The following is a 14,505-nucleotide window of genomic DNA, read 5'->3' on the forward strand; positions in this document are numbered from 1 at the left end:
ATTCTTGATGTTAGCTAAAATGACCGCAGTTACAAATCCTGCTCCAAGCATGATCCCATATGTCCTGTCTTGCCAATTTCCGATTTGGCACAGTGAGGAAAAGGAATTATTTATCATCCTAAAATGGAGATGGACTCCTCATATTAGTAATTAAAAAAAAAAAATCTTGGTAGTTATGTGGGCAGTGAAAACCTTCTGAAGACCGTAAGATTGGGCTTTCACAATCGCTCATGTAGGAGATAAAAACCTGCATCCATGCAGTGGAAATGGAAAAGAGTTAAGGAACTGGAAAAAAAAAATCCAGAGTGAAGTGATAAAACCAGGGGACAAATAGAAGGTAACAGGGAAATGACACCTTGGCTTGCACACTAGGACTACATGGTAGATAGTAATTCCACTAAAAGAGATAAGAGAGCTAAAACATGTGGGTTTTACAACCAATGAAGAAAATTTGAACACTGGATTCCAGACAACATTTGTGGGTACAGCTCAGAGTAGGGATAGAAGATCTCATGAGCATTTTCCCTTTTGAATTTAAGGCAACATATGAGCATAAGAAAAGGAGAGTAATCATTACCTCAGGAGAAAAAAATCAACATGAAAAAGAGGCTAACTTCAAAAATGGCCAGGAAGGGTACTAGTCAAACCATAGGGGATACAAAGCATTCTGCTCAGAAAGCATTCTGATCACACATTAGAAAAAAGAGACTTTTAGGGGTATTGGTTTCAGATCTTGATACATTTGTTGTTCTGAACACTAGAGAGAAAGGATCAAGGGACAAAAACCAGTATGTCTTTCAGACTTCATGCTTTCTGAACCTACAGATGGATTTTTCATGCATACAGATGGGAGGACAGGGGCAAAAAAGCAGACAAAGCCAAAAAGCCTACTTAAACTCCAGCAGGAAAAGTATCAACACAGAGAACCAAAGAGGGAGCAGTGATAGACAATCTCACTGATTATGAGGCCAGAATTAGGAGCCCATGATACAGAGTTAGAAACTACTTAGTTTTTCACTGAATCTGATTACTCCTAAATAATGCTCTACTTTTTTATTTTGCTAGGCTAACAGGAAGAATACTCTAAAACTTTCCTAAAGGCTGACATTTCTATACTGAAGACATAAAGGCAGGGCACCTGGGTGGCTCAGTTGGTTGAACATCCACCTTTTGATTTTGGCTCAGGTCAAGATCTCAGTTTGTGAGATCAAGCCCCGAGCTGAGCTCTGCTTTGATGGTGCAGAACCTGTTTAGGATTCTCTGCCTCTGTCTCTGCCCCTCCCCTGCTTGTGCGCTCGCTCTCTCTCTCTCTCTCTCTCTCTCTCTCTCTCAAAATAAATAAACTCAAAAAAATAAAGGGCAAATATTAAGAAACAAAATGTTTCTAGAAAGAAGAGGTTAGAAGTAGAAGAGAATATGAAAAGTAGGAGGGGACAGGAGAAAGGAAATACAAAAAAGGGAGGTGAGATGACAGAGAGAAATAGAAAAAAAGGTAGATGAGAGCAAAGACCAGCTTTTCTCCCTGGACACCATCCTCAATCTCCCTAGAAAGTAAACCTCCTGGCACCACCAAAGCTGATTAGAAACTAAAAAGGGAAATTAAGGAAAAGGCTTGAATAAAAGAATTGTGCTTTCAGTGTGGCAGTGGTGATCTCTTACTGGCTCTACTCTCTCCTCCACAACACCACTGCAGCTAAAACAGAAAACTCCTGGTTTCACTGAGAAAGAGAACCTATATGCAGGTTTGGTTACTCAGCTTAAGGAGGACTTGTGAGCTCGTATGAGGGCAAAAATAGAAAAGGTTGGGAAAATTAACTCATTCAAGTATTTATTGAGTGCCTATAAGCACAATGGTAAACAACACAGAAGATTCAGAGTGTAGAGTCAGCCTAATAGGAGAGAGAAAATATTGATACAAATACAAGAAACGAACAATCTTGAAACAGTACAAACCCAATGCTGTATCAGTTGAAGGTAAGGTCACTTCCTGTTAGTGCGAGCAGGGAAAGTTTTATGGAGGAGAGGATTGTGAAAGACTGGCAGGTTTTCAACAGGTTAAGTTTGGAGGGAAATACCTCCTAGAATCTGGATAAAAATAATGGCATGTGTAAAGGCCCAATAGTGAGAAAGCCTATATGTAATTTTGAAAAACACTTGGTAGTTCATTTGGCAGGTACATAAAAGGACATGGAAGGAAATGATAGAAAATGAACCTAGGGAAAATAATCTAAGCTGGGTCAAAAATGGGCCTCTGGTACAGAGTAGGCACTCAAACAGTACTGAATGAAATACTGAACAATGAGGCTTTCTGGTATGTGGTGTTCCTGGATTGAATCCCTGTCTTTAAACCCAGAGTACAGATAGAACTTTATCAGCTTGAGAAAAAAGGAGAGAGAAATCAAACGATTTTTTTTTTAAGGCTTACTTTTTTCTACTTGAAAACCTTAAGTTAGCTCTCTTAGGCTACCTTTGAGCAGCATTTCTGTAATGGAAATACTCAGGATTCAAATGACAGAAAGTACATATTCATGAGAAATCCCAGGGAGAACAAAATTTGGCCCCTCTTAGCACCTGCTGGATATCTAAGCACTGGTACTCAACCAACCCCCCTGTAAGATGGATAACAGAGCCAGTAACGTTAGCCTGAGGCTGTGTATCTTGCTGGAAAGAACTGACTGCCCACTCTCAAAGCTCTAGAATGAAGCTGGCTTCCAGCCTAGCTGGGCTGCTTCAAGGAGAGTCAAACCATGTCCTCAGTCTCTTGTTCACAAAAATAAACTTCCAGAATGAACTTTCTTCTAGTCACTGCACTCCTTAGCCAAGAGACCAAAGGAGAGGATTTCCTATACTAGGAGCTGATGGTATTACTTACCTCTGGGAAGGAAAAATCAAGAGATACTGCTAAGATTATAACTGGGACTTTGGTTTGAAATTTCTCTCTCTCCCTCCTTCCCTCCCTTCGAAAACCTGAAAGGATATGCCATTCCGCTGCAAGTAATGGTCTCTTGAGATTTAAGTAGGAGAGAAGGGGGGGGATGGAATTATATATGCTTATATGCATGAATATCCTGCTTCATAGTTCAGAGGGAGTGTGTTAAAGGCTAAAATAAAAAAAAAATTTTTAAGGATAAAATCAAGAAAATTAATAAGGAATTCAATTTCTTACGTACTCTGCTGCTCTCCCCAGCCCAAATAGGTCCAGTGACCTAAGAAAACCGCAAATGGTAGCAAAAAAGAAGAGTGACAGAGACAATTTTAGGAATAATTCAAAGATCATTTCCCCAACCCACCAATCATTATACACCTTACCTTGCTTGAGCCTGCCCTACTTGTGTTCCATTACTCTCACATAACATGTAGACAGGCTTCTGCCTTCTATCAAGCATTGAGACAAATCTACAAAGTACCCTTGCTCTCTATAATTTACCATACAGAATAACAAAAAACAGCTTCTACACTCTTCGTTTAAAAAAGTTTTATTTATTTAAATAATCTCTACACCCAACATGGAGATCAAACTCATGACCCTGGGATCAAGAGTCACATGCTCCTCTGACTGAGCCAGCCAGGCACCCCTGCTTCTACACTATTTTAAACCTCCTTCTGGCCTAGGTCTCAGAACATCATCATTTAGGAGCATATATAACCTTCCTTATTCAAAATGACAAAAATTCAACCTGTCTCTAAGAAATCCTTCCTTGTCTTGATGTTTGCCAAATCTGAGACCACCACAGTATGGTCCCTGAGAATCTCAGACCTAACATAGTTGAAGAGAGTGATTCCCTTGTCTGGGAGCAATGATGTCTAATTTTGACCCTCTTTAAAAGGCCAAAGAATGGCATTAACCTCTAATCTTCCAAAATGTAATGAAACACTGTAGCCCTTTGGGTGCTCAGAGAGAGCCACTTTTTTTCTCAACTGCCTATAGAATTTAATAAAATCCATTAAAACACAGGAGCTTTGAATGACAAGAGAAAACTGAACATTTTCTATTCATTTTTCAGATTAAAAAAAATTCAATGTTAATTACATTTAAATCCTATTTCACACTCAAAATTGAATTTGAGGCAACTAATGTGATGCATGTGTGTGCATGAGAACACAATCACTAAAAATAGGCCTTTATCCCAAGAAACAAGGAGTAATTTAGCTTCATAATTAAGAATATGAGTACTCAAGCCAAAACTAAGTTCTTTTAAGTTCTGCCACTACTGGCTATATGGCCTTGAAGAAGTTATTACAGACATTTCCTCCAGGTAATATGAGAATAGTATGAGTCTCATTGGTTACTGAAAGATTATAAGAGAAAATCCACATAAAGTACCTAGCACAGGTCCCTAGAACAGGGCAAGCAATGGGCATTTCTTGTTGTTTTGTCATGTTGCCAAGTTTTTGCTTGCCTTATAAGTTCCTAATAAATAGGTAGCAGGAGGGTCCACACACTGACAACCCTAATATCTGCTGAGGGACTGTCAACGTCTGGGTTAGAAAGTCCTCAGAGTTCTAAAGGTGCAGTTCCCTTGAAAATTTGCGGTTAAGACTCAAAATTCTGGAAGCACTGAATGACGTCAAAACAGGATGGTTTCATTACCTGAGCTAACTCGCAATCCTGGGCATATGGGACTACTACTAATCAGTCACAGTCTATTTAATTTAACTATACACTGAGAGTCAGTTTTCTTCCTATACTTACTTTCATCCCTTCTTTTCACCCCTCAAAAAGGATACGTTGGTTTACTGTGACATTTTTTGTTTTAATAATTTACTTACACTCTAAACACAGGGAAAGAAGGGGTCTAAAAGAAAATTCTTCCAGGCTGTACCACTGTTGCCATAACAACTGTGAATAACTACCTTGCTTCTTTAAAAAAAAAAAAAAACTGAAAAATAATCACAGAACTTCAGAACATGCCTATCACCCTAGATTGCTCCAAGCAAGTGACAATGCTATTTCTCCTGAAACTCTGGACCCAAAGAAGCCTCTCATTGAAGGACACTGCCTCATCCTTGAATGTACCACAGCACTGCATAGCAGTTTCCTGGACACAGTAGGTGCTCGATAAATGTCTATTATATGACTAAACCAAATGAATGATTTGATGCCATCTACAAGGTCCAACCCTAAGCCATGAAAATAAGTTATGCTCTCTGACCAACTAGTTCCCTATTGTCACTTGAGAGTGGTACCATTATAAGAGAAACAACATCAGTTTAAGTGGGCAAGTTTCCTTCCCCACTCCAAAAATGCACTAAAACATCTCACTAGCCAGTAAAACAATACTGAGAATTGTTAGGTTTTGCTAGGCATAAGTACCAATAAAGGGGGTAAGGGATTATTCCAGGAAATGGAAATTATACATGCAAAAGTATATTCAGTGAACCTGAAAACAGTTCTAGCATATCTGAATAGGAGGCTACAGGGTTATAAAAGAACCTAATCAAAGGAGGTCCCAGGTAATATTTAGAAATTTAATAATGTTAGGAAATTGGAATTATCTGGAGGTTAATGCAGAGCTGTCACAGCCTTTTTCTTTTTTCAATTCCAGTACAGTTAACATTCAGTGTTATATTGGTTTCAGGGGTACAATATAGTGATTCAACAATTCTATACATTACTCAGTGCTCATAATGTAAGTATACTCTTAATCCTCTTCACCTATTTCTCCTGCCCCCTCACCTTGTTCCCCTCTGGTAATTTGTTCTCTACGGTTGACAGTCTGTTTTCCAGTTTGTCTCTTTATGTTTCCTTTTTTCATTTGCTTGTTTCTTAAATTCCACATAAGAATGAAATAATATGGAATTAAGCACGGGAGAGACAGAATCAGATTTGTCATTTTAGAAAGAGAGTGGTGGTGGTGCAGTATGGCCAAAAGTTTGTAGGGTAGGTGGACTGGAGACTGGTGTCAGGAAGGCTGGTAAGGAAGCTACTATACTGGCCTGATGATGGCTTAAACTAGGAAAGTGGCAGAGGGAGTGGAGAGAGTGGGTACATTTGTGACATAAAATATATCGGGTTAGTAAGTATTGAATGTGGGAAGTGAGGAGAGTAAAACCTAAATAATACCGCCCAGCTTTTTAGCTTGAGCTACTGGGTGGGTATGGCATCATTCATTAAGAAGAGAAATACAAGAGAGGGGCAAGTTGAAGGAGATGATGAATTTAGTGTTAGATTATTGGCTTTGAGGTATTTATGTGCTATCTCAAATGAATATGTCTGGGAGACAGATGGATACATGGTTGTGGAGCTGAGGAAAGATATGTGGAGTTCTAAGTTTTCAGAATACAAACTGCCATGAAAACAGATTTTTCTGCTTTGTTCCTTGCTGTACCCTTAGTGCCTGGCACAAAATAGCAGCTCAACAAATAGGTGTAAATCATGTATAAAAATTAAAATGTCAGTATATAAGAACAATGAGGCAGAATGCAGGATAAGGGGGGTAGGCTGTACAAAGGGGTGAGGGGAACCTACAGAACAGCCACGTTTAAAAAGCAGACAAAGAAGGGAAGGGAAGAAACAAAGAACAAAACAAAGTGTTGGTGACACTGTGAAGACACTGGCATTCTCATACATGGTTGGCAAGAATGCAAAGTGGTAGGTCACTTTGGAAAATCTTGGGATTTCTTACTAAGTTATATACATACCATAAAACCCAGCAACCTCTCATATGTATTCACCCAAGAAAAATAAAAACATGTTCACATAAAACCCTATACATGAATGTTCACAGTTGCTTAATTCATATTCACTAATAACTATAAATATCCATTTGATAAACAAATCATGGTATATCCATATAATTGAGTACTATTCAGGAATAAAAAGGCATGAACAGAAACACACAGATGAATCTCTAATGCAGTATGATAACTGAAACAAAAAAACCAAAAGACAAAAAAAGCTACATACTACATTATTCTTATATAATATTCTGGAAAAGGCAATACAACAAGGGCAGAAAACAAATGAGGGTTTGCATGGGCCAGGAGTGGAAGTGGTTGACTACCAAAGGGGTTTAGAAAACTTTTAGGGTTGATGGAACTGCTTTATATCTTAACTATGGTTATGGTTATAAGACTGTATGTGCTTGTGTTTTGACAAACATAGTACTGGACACTATGAGGGAGATTTTTACTCTATGTAAATTATACCTTAATAAAACTGATTTTAAAAAAACAAAAAGGAAGAGTCCATGAAGGAGGGTGTGAAGAAGCCAGAGAGGAAGAAAACCAGGACGGTATCATCTCTGAATCAGAAAAAAAAACAAAAACAAAAGCAAAGTTTCAAGAAAGCAGTGATCAATAAGTGTTAAGTGCTACAGGAGAGTCAAAAAAAAAAAAAGAAAGAAAGAAACTGAAAAAGGCCTACTGGATTTAGAAATAAAGAAGTTACTAAAAACTTTAATAGAAATGTTAATGAGTGAAAGCTGGAGTATAGACTGTTTAGAAGAAAATGGAAGCACATACAATAGAATAAGGAGACATCAAGAGATTCCACAATTCATACAGTAAAACACTGAATGTGAGCATGGTAGAAGATACTGCTTATCACAGGATGCAAAAAAGGAAGCAAGCAGGGAACAGACAGTGGCCAAATGTGTTACAGAAAAAACTAAGTACACCAAGAGCCTCTTCTAAAACCAGAAACATTCTCAAATTGGGCATTCACACATAACAAATATGTGCCAAACTGACAATTTTAATGAGCATGCTAATGTTTCCCACCTCCCTAAAGCCTTAAACCTCTTCAGTTCACATACTTAACACGTGAATAACCAATTACCCTGCAGTTCAGTGGCTCCCGATGCTAAGAGTTAGTCAGTCTGAGCCTCTATTGGCAATGACATTGTATTTATAATGTTATGAGCTCTGTGCAGATTAGCATTACCAAGTGTACCTCAAGCCCCAAACCACTGAACTCCTGGCACTTCCAAGCCAGAAACCACAAAACCATTCCAAAAATTCCTCTCTACTTTATCTCCCGTGTCCAGCCTGTTAATAAGCTTAATAGTTAATTCCACTCTGAGGTCTCCTTCTTACTGTCCCTTCTTCATAGTTTCTCAGTCCTTATTGAGGAATCCATTACCTCATGCCTGAATTATTGCAGATTATTGCTGGACTTGTGACCTTCTGATCTGTCCCATTCAATCAACCCAGCAGATGACAACTAGACTAATTTTCCTAAATCCAGTTTCTGATCACATCGTTACCGTTTTGATAATTTGTAACTGCTCACTATCTATAAAAGAGAATATTTATCTTTAACGGCTTTTAAAGCCCTCTATGATCTGATACCAAATAAATATCAAATCTCACTGTCCACCATTCCCCCAAAACAAAGTCTTTGTTAACTGGCAAACAGGTATTGTCACAGTTCCTATGCTTGCCACACTTGGGAGATAAAGGAATGAGCCTGATTTCCCCTATTTGTCCCTCAACTTCTGAAGCCAGAATGTCCTTCGTTTCCACTCCTTGCTGATTTAATAGAATGGGTTTTGAGTTTTGGAACCAGATAAACCTAGGTTTAAAGCCATCACTTACTAACTGTGTGATCTTAGGCTGCTTAACTTCTCTGCCCTTCTATTCATCACCTATAAAAAATGAATAGTAACAACACCTCTCAAATTTGCATAAAAATTGAAAATCAAGTATGTAGCATTTAGCTCCATGTGCCAGACGAATGATAATTACTCAGTAAAAGTTCCCTCTTCTCCCTTATTTAGTTGGTACCCATTCTTAAGTTCCACTTAAACAATTTTCCTTAAACAATGCTCAATGACTCTAATACAGTGTCTCTATTATCAAAACAAAAACCATCTGCCTATTCCTGAAAAAGTTAAACACACATCTACCCATATGATCCAGCCATTCCACTTCTAGATATTTAACCAAGAAAAATTAAAACATATGATCATGAAAATGTTCATATTATTCACAATAACCAGAAACAACCCAAATGCCTAGCAATAGGTGAATCAATAACAAAATGTAGTATATCCATGATAGAATACTACTTAGTAATAAAAGGAAATGCATTACTGATACACTCAACAAAATGGATGAATTTCAAAAATTTTTTTAATGTTTTATTTTAGAGAAAGAGAGCACGTGTGCTTGCGCACAAGTGGAGGAGGGGCACAGAGAGAGAGAGGGAGAGAGAGAATCCCAAACAGGCTCTGCACTGACAGCAGTGAGCCTGATATGGGGCTCGAACTCACGAACAGTGAGATCATGACCCAAGCCAAAGTCAGACGCTCAGTTGCCTGAGTCACCCAGGTGCCCCTACAACACACTTGAGAGAAAGAAAGAAAGAAAGAAAGAAAGAAAGAAAGAAAGAAAGAAAGGGAAGAAAGAAAGAAAGAAAGAAAGAAAGAAAGAAAGAAAGAAAGAAAGAAAGAAAAAATTGAGTCCTGTTATAAAACGCATTACCTAGATCCCACTCCCAGAAATTCTAATTCAAAATGCCGGAAGTGGCTTAAGAATCTGTATTTGTTGTTGTTTGAATCTGCCTTTTCAGTAAGAAGCTGGGGACTCTCATGCCACTGATTTTGAATTACAATTTGAAAAATAAAGCTATAGAACTTCCTATATGAAAAAGCCAGTCTCTCAGTCAAAAGCATAGTGCTCCTGCACTGATGGAAGAAGGCAGCCAGACGGACTATCCTACTGAGCTCAAAGACCAGTTCAATGTGAGCATACATGTAAATGAGAAAATTCTAGCAGGTCCAGGACCCAATTAAAAATGAATCCTCTTTCATAGAAGGTGAAGATTCTTTACTTATCCCTGTTGACTATGCAATGGCAATATACTCACAGGCTTCTTGTTCTGTTTATTTCATCTTGTTTCTAGTGGAAAACATTAGAAATCAGAAATAGTCACATTAAAAAAGTAAGGTCTATAGTTACCAAACAAAACAACCCCAGGCAACTGTTACATCACCAGTTAGTCCAGTGACGGTCAATTTTTCCATGACAATGAAATGACAGGATAGTTGAGCCTCAGACTTCAAGTGAATAGTCATCTGTCTAGGCAATGACAGGACTCATCTACCAATTACTAAAATGTAGTAATTACCAGGTAACTCACAAAGGACAGTAAAGTCAACCACTAGAAATTATTCCTTTCTCCCTTTCAAGACAGTAGATAAGTACTATAGAACTTCCCTTTCCAGTGAAAACAGTAAAAAACTGTTAATAAAGAAAAGTACTTCAAACCTAACATAAGAGAATTTTAAAAAAAGAAGCTATTGACCAAACTTCTTTGTGAACATATGTGTTAAAATACAAGCAAATCTAACCTGGCATTATAGTAAAAGAATAACTGGGGCACCTGGGTGGCTCAGTCAATTAAGTGTCCAACTTCAGCTCAGGTCATGATCTCACAGTTTGTGAGTTCGAGCCCCCTTCCCCCGTCAGGTTCTGTGCTGACAGCTCAGAGCCCAGAGCCTGCTTCAGATTCTGTGTCTCCCTCTCTGTCTGCCCCTCCCCTGCTCACACTCTGTCTCTGTCTCTCTCTCTCTCTCAAGAATAAATAAACATTAAAAAAAAATTATAGTAAAAGAGTAACTTACCATAATCAACTAGGGCATATTATAGGAAAGGAAAGATGATTTATTAATAGAAATTGTTTAATGCATTCATCACATTGAACAGCTAGGTAATTCCTAGCCATTTTGAAATGTTCAATGTCTACTCCTTATTTTTAATATAGAAGCCCTACTGAAGTATTAGATGCAGTAGGGTACACAAATCATAAGAGTACTGTTCAATGAATACTGTGAACACACTCGTGTAACCAGCATACAGATCAAGAAACAGGAATTTTTAACTTTTTGCGGAACCTCCATACTGTTCTCTAGTGGGTGCACCAGTTTGCATTCCCACCAACAGGGCAAGAGGGTTCCCCTTTCTCTGCATCCTCGCTAACACTTGTTGTTTCTTGTGTTAATTTTAACCATTCTGACAGGTGTGAGGTGGTATCTCACCATGGTTTTTATTTGTATTTTCCTGATGATGAGCGATGTTGATCATCTTTCCATCTGTCTGCTGGCCATCTGGATATCTTCTTTGGAAATGATCTAGTCATGCCTTCTGCCCATTTCCTTTATTTTTTTATTTTAGGGGGGGTGGAGAGAGAGAGAGAGCATGCATCCCAAGCAGGCTCCACACTCAGCATGGAGCTAGATGCAGGGCATGATCCCACGATCCTGGGATCATGACCTGAGCCAAAATCAAGAGTTGGAGGCCTAAGTCAGTCACCAGGTGTCCCATGTTCTGCCCATTTCTTAGCTGTCTTTTGGGTGTTGAGTTTGAAAAGTTCTTTATAGATTTCAGGTACTAACCCTTTATCAGATAGGTCATTTGCAAATACCTTCTCCCATTCTGTAGAACTACCCTACAATACAGTAATTGCACTACCCAGTAATTGCACTACTAGGCATTTACCCAAAGGATACAAAAATACAGATTTGAAGGGGCACATACACCTTGATGTTTACAGCAACATTATCAACCATAACCAAACTATGGAGGGAGCCCAAATGTCCACTGACTGATGAATGGATAAAGAAGATATGGTATTTATATATAATAATTTATTACTTAGGCATCAAAAAGAATGAAATCTTGCCATTTGCAACAACATGGATGGAGCTAGAGTTTATTACGCTAAGCAAAATATGTTAGAGAAAGACAAATACCATATGAGTTCACTCATGTGGAATTTAAGAAACAAAATAGGTGTGGGGTGGCTAGGTGGCTCAGGGGGCTAAACGTCTGACTTTTGATTTCGCCTCAGGTCATGATTTCAAGGTTCATGGGTTCAAGCCCCGCATCAAGCTCTGTGCTGACAGCTTAGAGCCTTGGGCCTGCTTCAGCTTCTGTCTCCCTCTCTCTCTGCCCCTCCCCTGTTCGTATTCTATCTCTCTCTCAAAAATAAACATTTAAAAAAAATTAATAAATAAGTAAAAATTGGGAAATTAAAAAAATGAAGTATCTAGATCAGAGAAGTATAATATTAATATGCAGCCATCTTTATTATAAGTCATAAATACATTGGAAACCAACATGGATCTTTAATTTAAAAAATCTAGGATCTAGGGGCAGCTGGGTGGCTCAGCCAGTTAAAAGTCTGACTGGCTCAGGTCATGATCTCTCGGTTCATGAGTTTGAGCCCTGTGCCAGGCTCTGTACTGACAGCTCACAGCCTGCAGCCTGCTTTGGATTCTGTCTCCCTCTCTCTCTGCCCCTCCCTCACTCACACTCTGTTTCTTTTTCTCTCAAAAATAAATAAACATGAAAAAAAAATCTAGGATAAGAAAGAAAGGGGGGGGAGGGAGGGAGGAAGAAAAACAGAATAGATCAACTAGCCTTTGAACCAGCTATTTCTTCTAACCATCACACTTTCACCCAGAGAGCCATACTGCTAACCACCTCCAAGTTTTACTCAAGTCATTTTCTGTGGTTTATACACTAACCACCTTATTTATAATTACAACAACTTCAATTCTAGTGTTCCCAATTACCTTGAACCATCTACTCTTCAATTTTTTTTTAACCTTTATTTTTGAGAGAGAGGGGGGCGGGAGAGAGATGGAGAGAGAGAGAGAGAGAGAGAGAGAGAGAGAGAGAGAGAGAGAGAAAGCATGAGCAGGGGAGGGGCAGAGAGAGATGGAGACACAGAATTCGAAGCAGGCTCCAGGCTCTGAGCTGTCAACACAGAGCCTGACTTGGGGCTCCAACTCACAGACCAAGAGATCATGACATGAGCTGAAGTCAGATGCTTAACAAACCCAACCATCCAGGTGCCCCTGAACCATCTACTCCTTAATTGGCCCACTCTCTAAATTCCCATATAATTTCCTTATTCATTACATTTACTGTCTCCTCCCACTCAGGATCTTTTTGAGTTCTGCTTCCTGATGTATCCTAAGTACCTAGAACAGAACCAAGAATGTATCAAAAAATGTTTCTAAGGCACCTGGCTGGCTCAGTCATGAGTATGTGACTCTTAATCCTAGGGTCCTGAGTTTGAACACCACAATGGGTGTAGAGATTACTAAAAATAAACTTTAAAAATGTTTGTAGAAGGAGAGGATCAAAAGATAGAGGAGAAAAGGGGGAGGGCAAAAGGGGCATTGAGGCTGGATGTGAGAAAATGAGTATCGGGAGCAGAAATATAAATAGATACAATCTTTCTAGAGTATAACTTGATGATATCTACCAAAATTTAAAATGTGTATATCCCTTAATCCAATAATTCTGCTTAACAGAAATGCACTAATTCAACTAGTATTTATTGAGCAAAGGTACTAGGAATACACGGATAAACATTTCCCTTACTCATAAAATTTATGGCCTGAAGAACAAAAATATATATCAAACAATCATACATATTAAGTAACTATGAAGGAAAGGTACTTAAAGGTACACAATATATAATAGGGAAGGGGAGATCCATTTGCATATTCACAAAAAAACACATTTGTATGAAGTTGCTCACTCTAGCACTGTTTCAATAGCAAAAATTTGGGAAAAATCCAAATATCATCCACCAATAGGAGAGGAGTTTTAAATTGTACATTTCAAATGAAATATATCAAATTTGAATTTGATCAATCTTGCAGTTCAACTATCAAGTTACCAAAAAATATAAAGGACAGAAGAGTAAACTATGCTATGGGAATATATTGAGCAAAATTCACAATATGGGAAAGTGTAAGTCAAACAAAGCCATGTAGTTAATGGCTTTGTCACTTCAATAAAAAACTGCAAGAAAAAAATTAGGAGATGGAGAAGGAACCCATAGATTAAAAAAGAACTATAAGATGTATCAAAAAAGACAACATAGGCAAAAATAAATTCTTATGTTTAGTGATGTACACTTGAGTGATAAAATATAAAGCAAGGAAGTCATTAGCATAAAGTTGGTAGAGTAGTTACTTTTAGGGAGATGGAAATTATGATTGGGAAGGGGCTTGTGGAGAGCTTTCTAGGGTGCCTGACAAAGGTCAATTTTTTGCCTATCTTATGTGAATTCATTAAACTAAATGTCTGTTTTATGAAGTTGTGTATCTGTTATATTCTACAAAAGATTTTTTAATATATCAAACAAACTGGGTATATCACTACAATCACCACCATCTGATTGTTTCATTCCCCTAAGGTCTTTAAAGGCTTCTCATTGTCTTCAAGATAAAATATAGCTTGCTACAGCTTTCAAATCCTGTAAGATATGAAGACTCTATGCCTCATCTCTGATCCTGCCCCACTCTTATTATCCCCTGCCCTCAAGTCATCCAGAATTTTCAACATGCTTATAAGTCATGCTTTTTTATGTTAGTGTCTTAGTACCATAAACTCTTTTCTCCTTCTTAACTGACTCCTACTCATCTTTCAAAACTTCCTTTATGCCAGAGGTTTTGAAGGAAGTAAGGATCAATAGGTAGAGCACAGGGAAATTTCAGGAAAGGGAAACTATTCTGTGTCATATTATTAGGGTGAATATGT

At 38.2% G+C, this 14,505-nt stretch overlaps 1 protein-coding gene across 6 annotated transcripts in view; it reads right to left on the reverse strand.

Annotated features, from left to right (window-relative positions):
- The window catches only part of UNC13B (unc-13 homolog B), a 234,723-nt gene that overhangs the window by 103,075 nt on the left and 117,143 nt on the right, over window positions 1–14,505 (reverse strand). The gene's annotated exons all lie outside the window — the stretch shown is intronic.

This window comes from Prionailurus viverrinus, chromosome D4, assembly GCF_022837055.1.
Source record: "Prionailurus viverrinus isolate Anna chromosome D4, UM_Priviv_1.0, whole genome shotgun sequence".
NCBI lineage: Eukaryota > Metazoa > Chordata > Mammalia > Carnivora > Felidae > Prionailurus > Prionailurus viverrinus.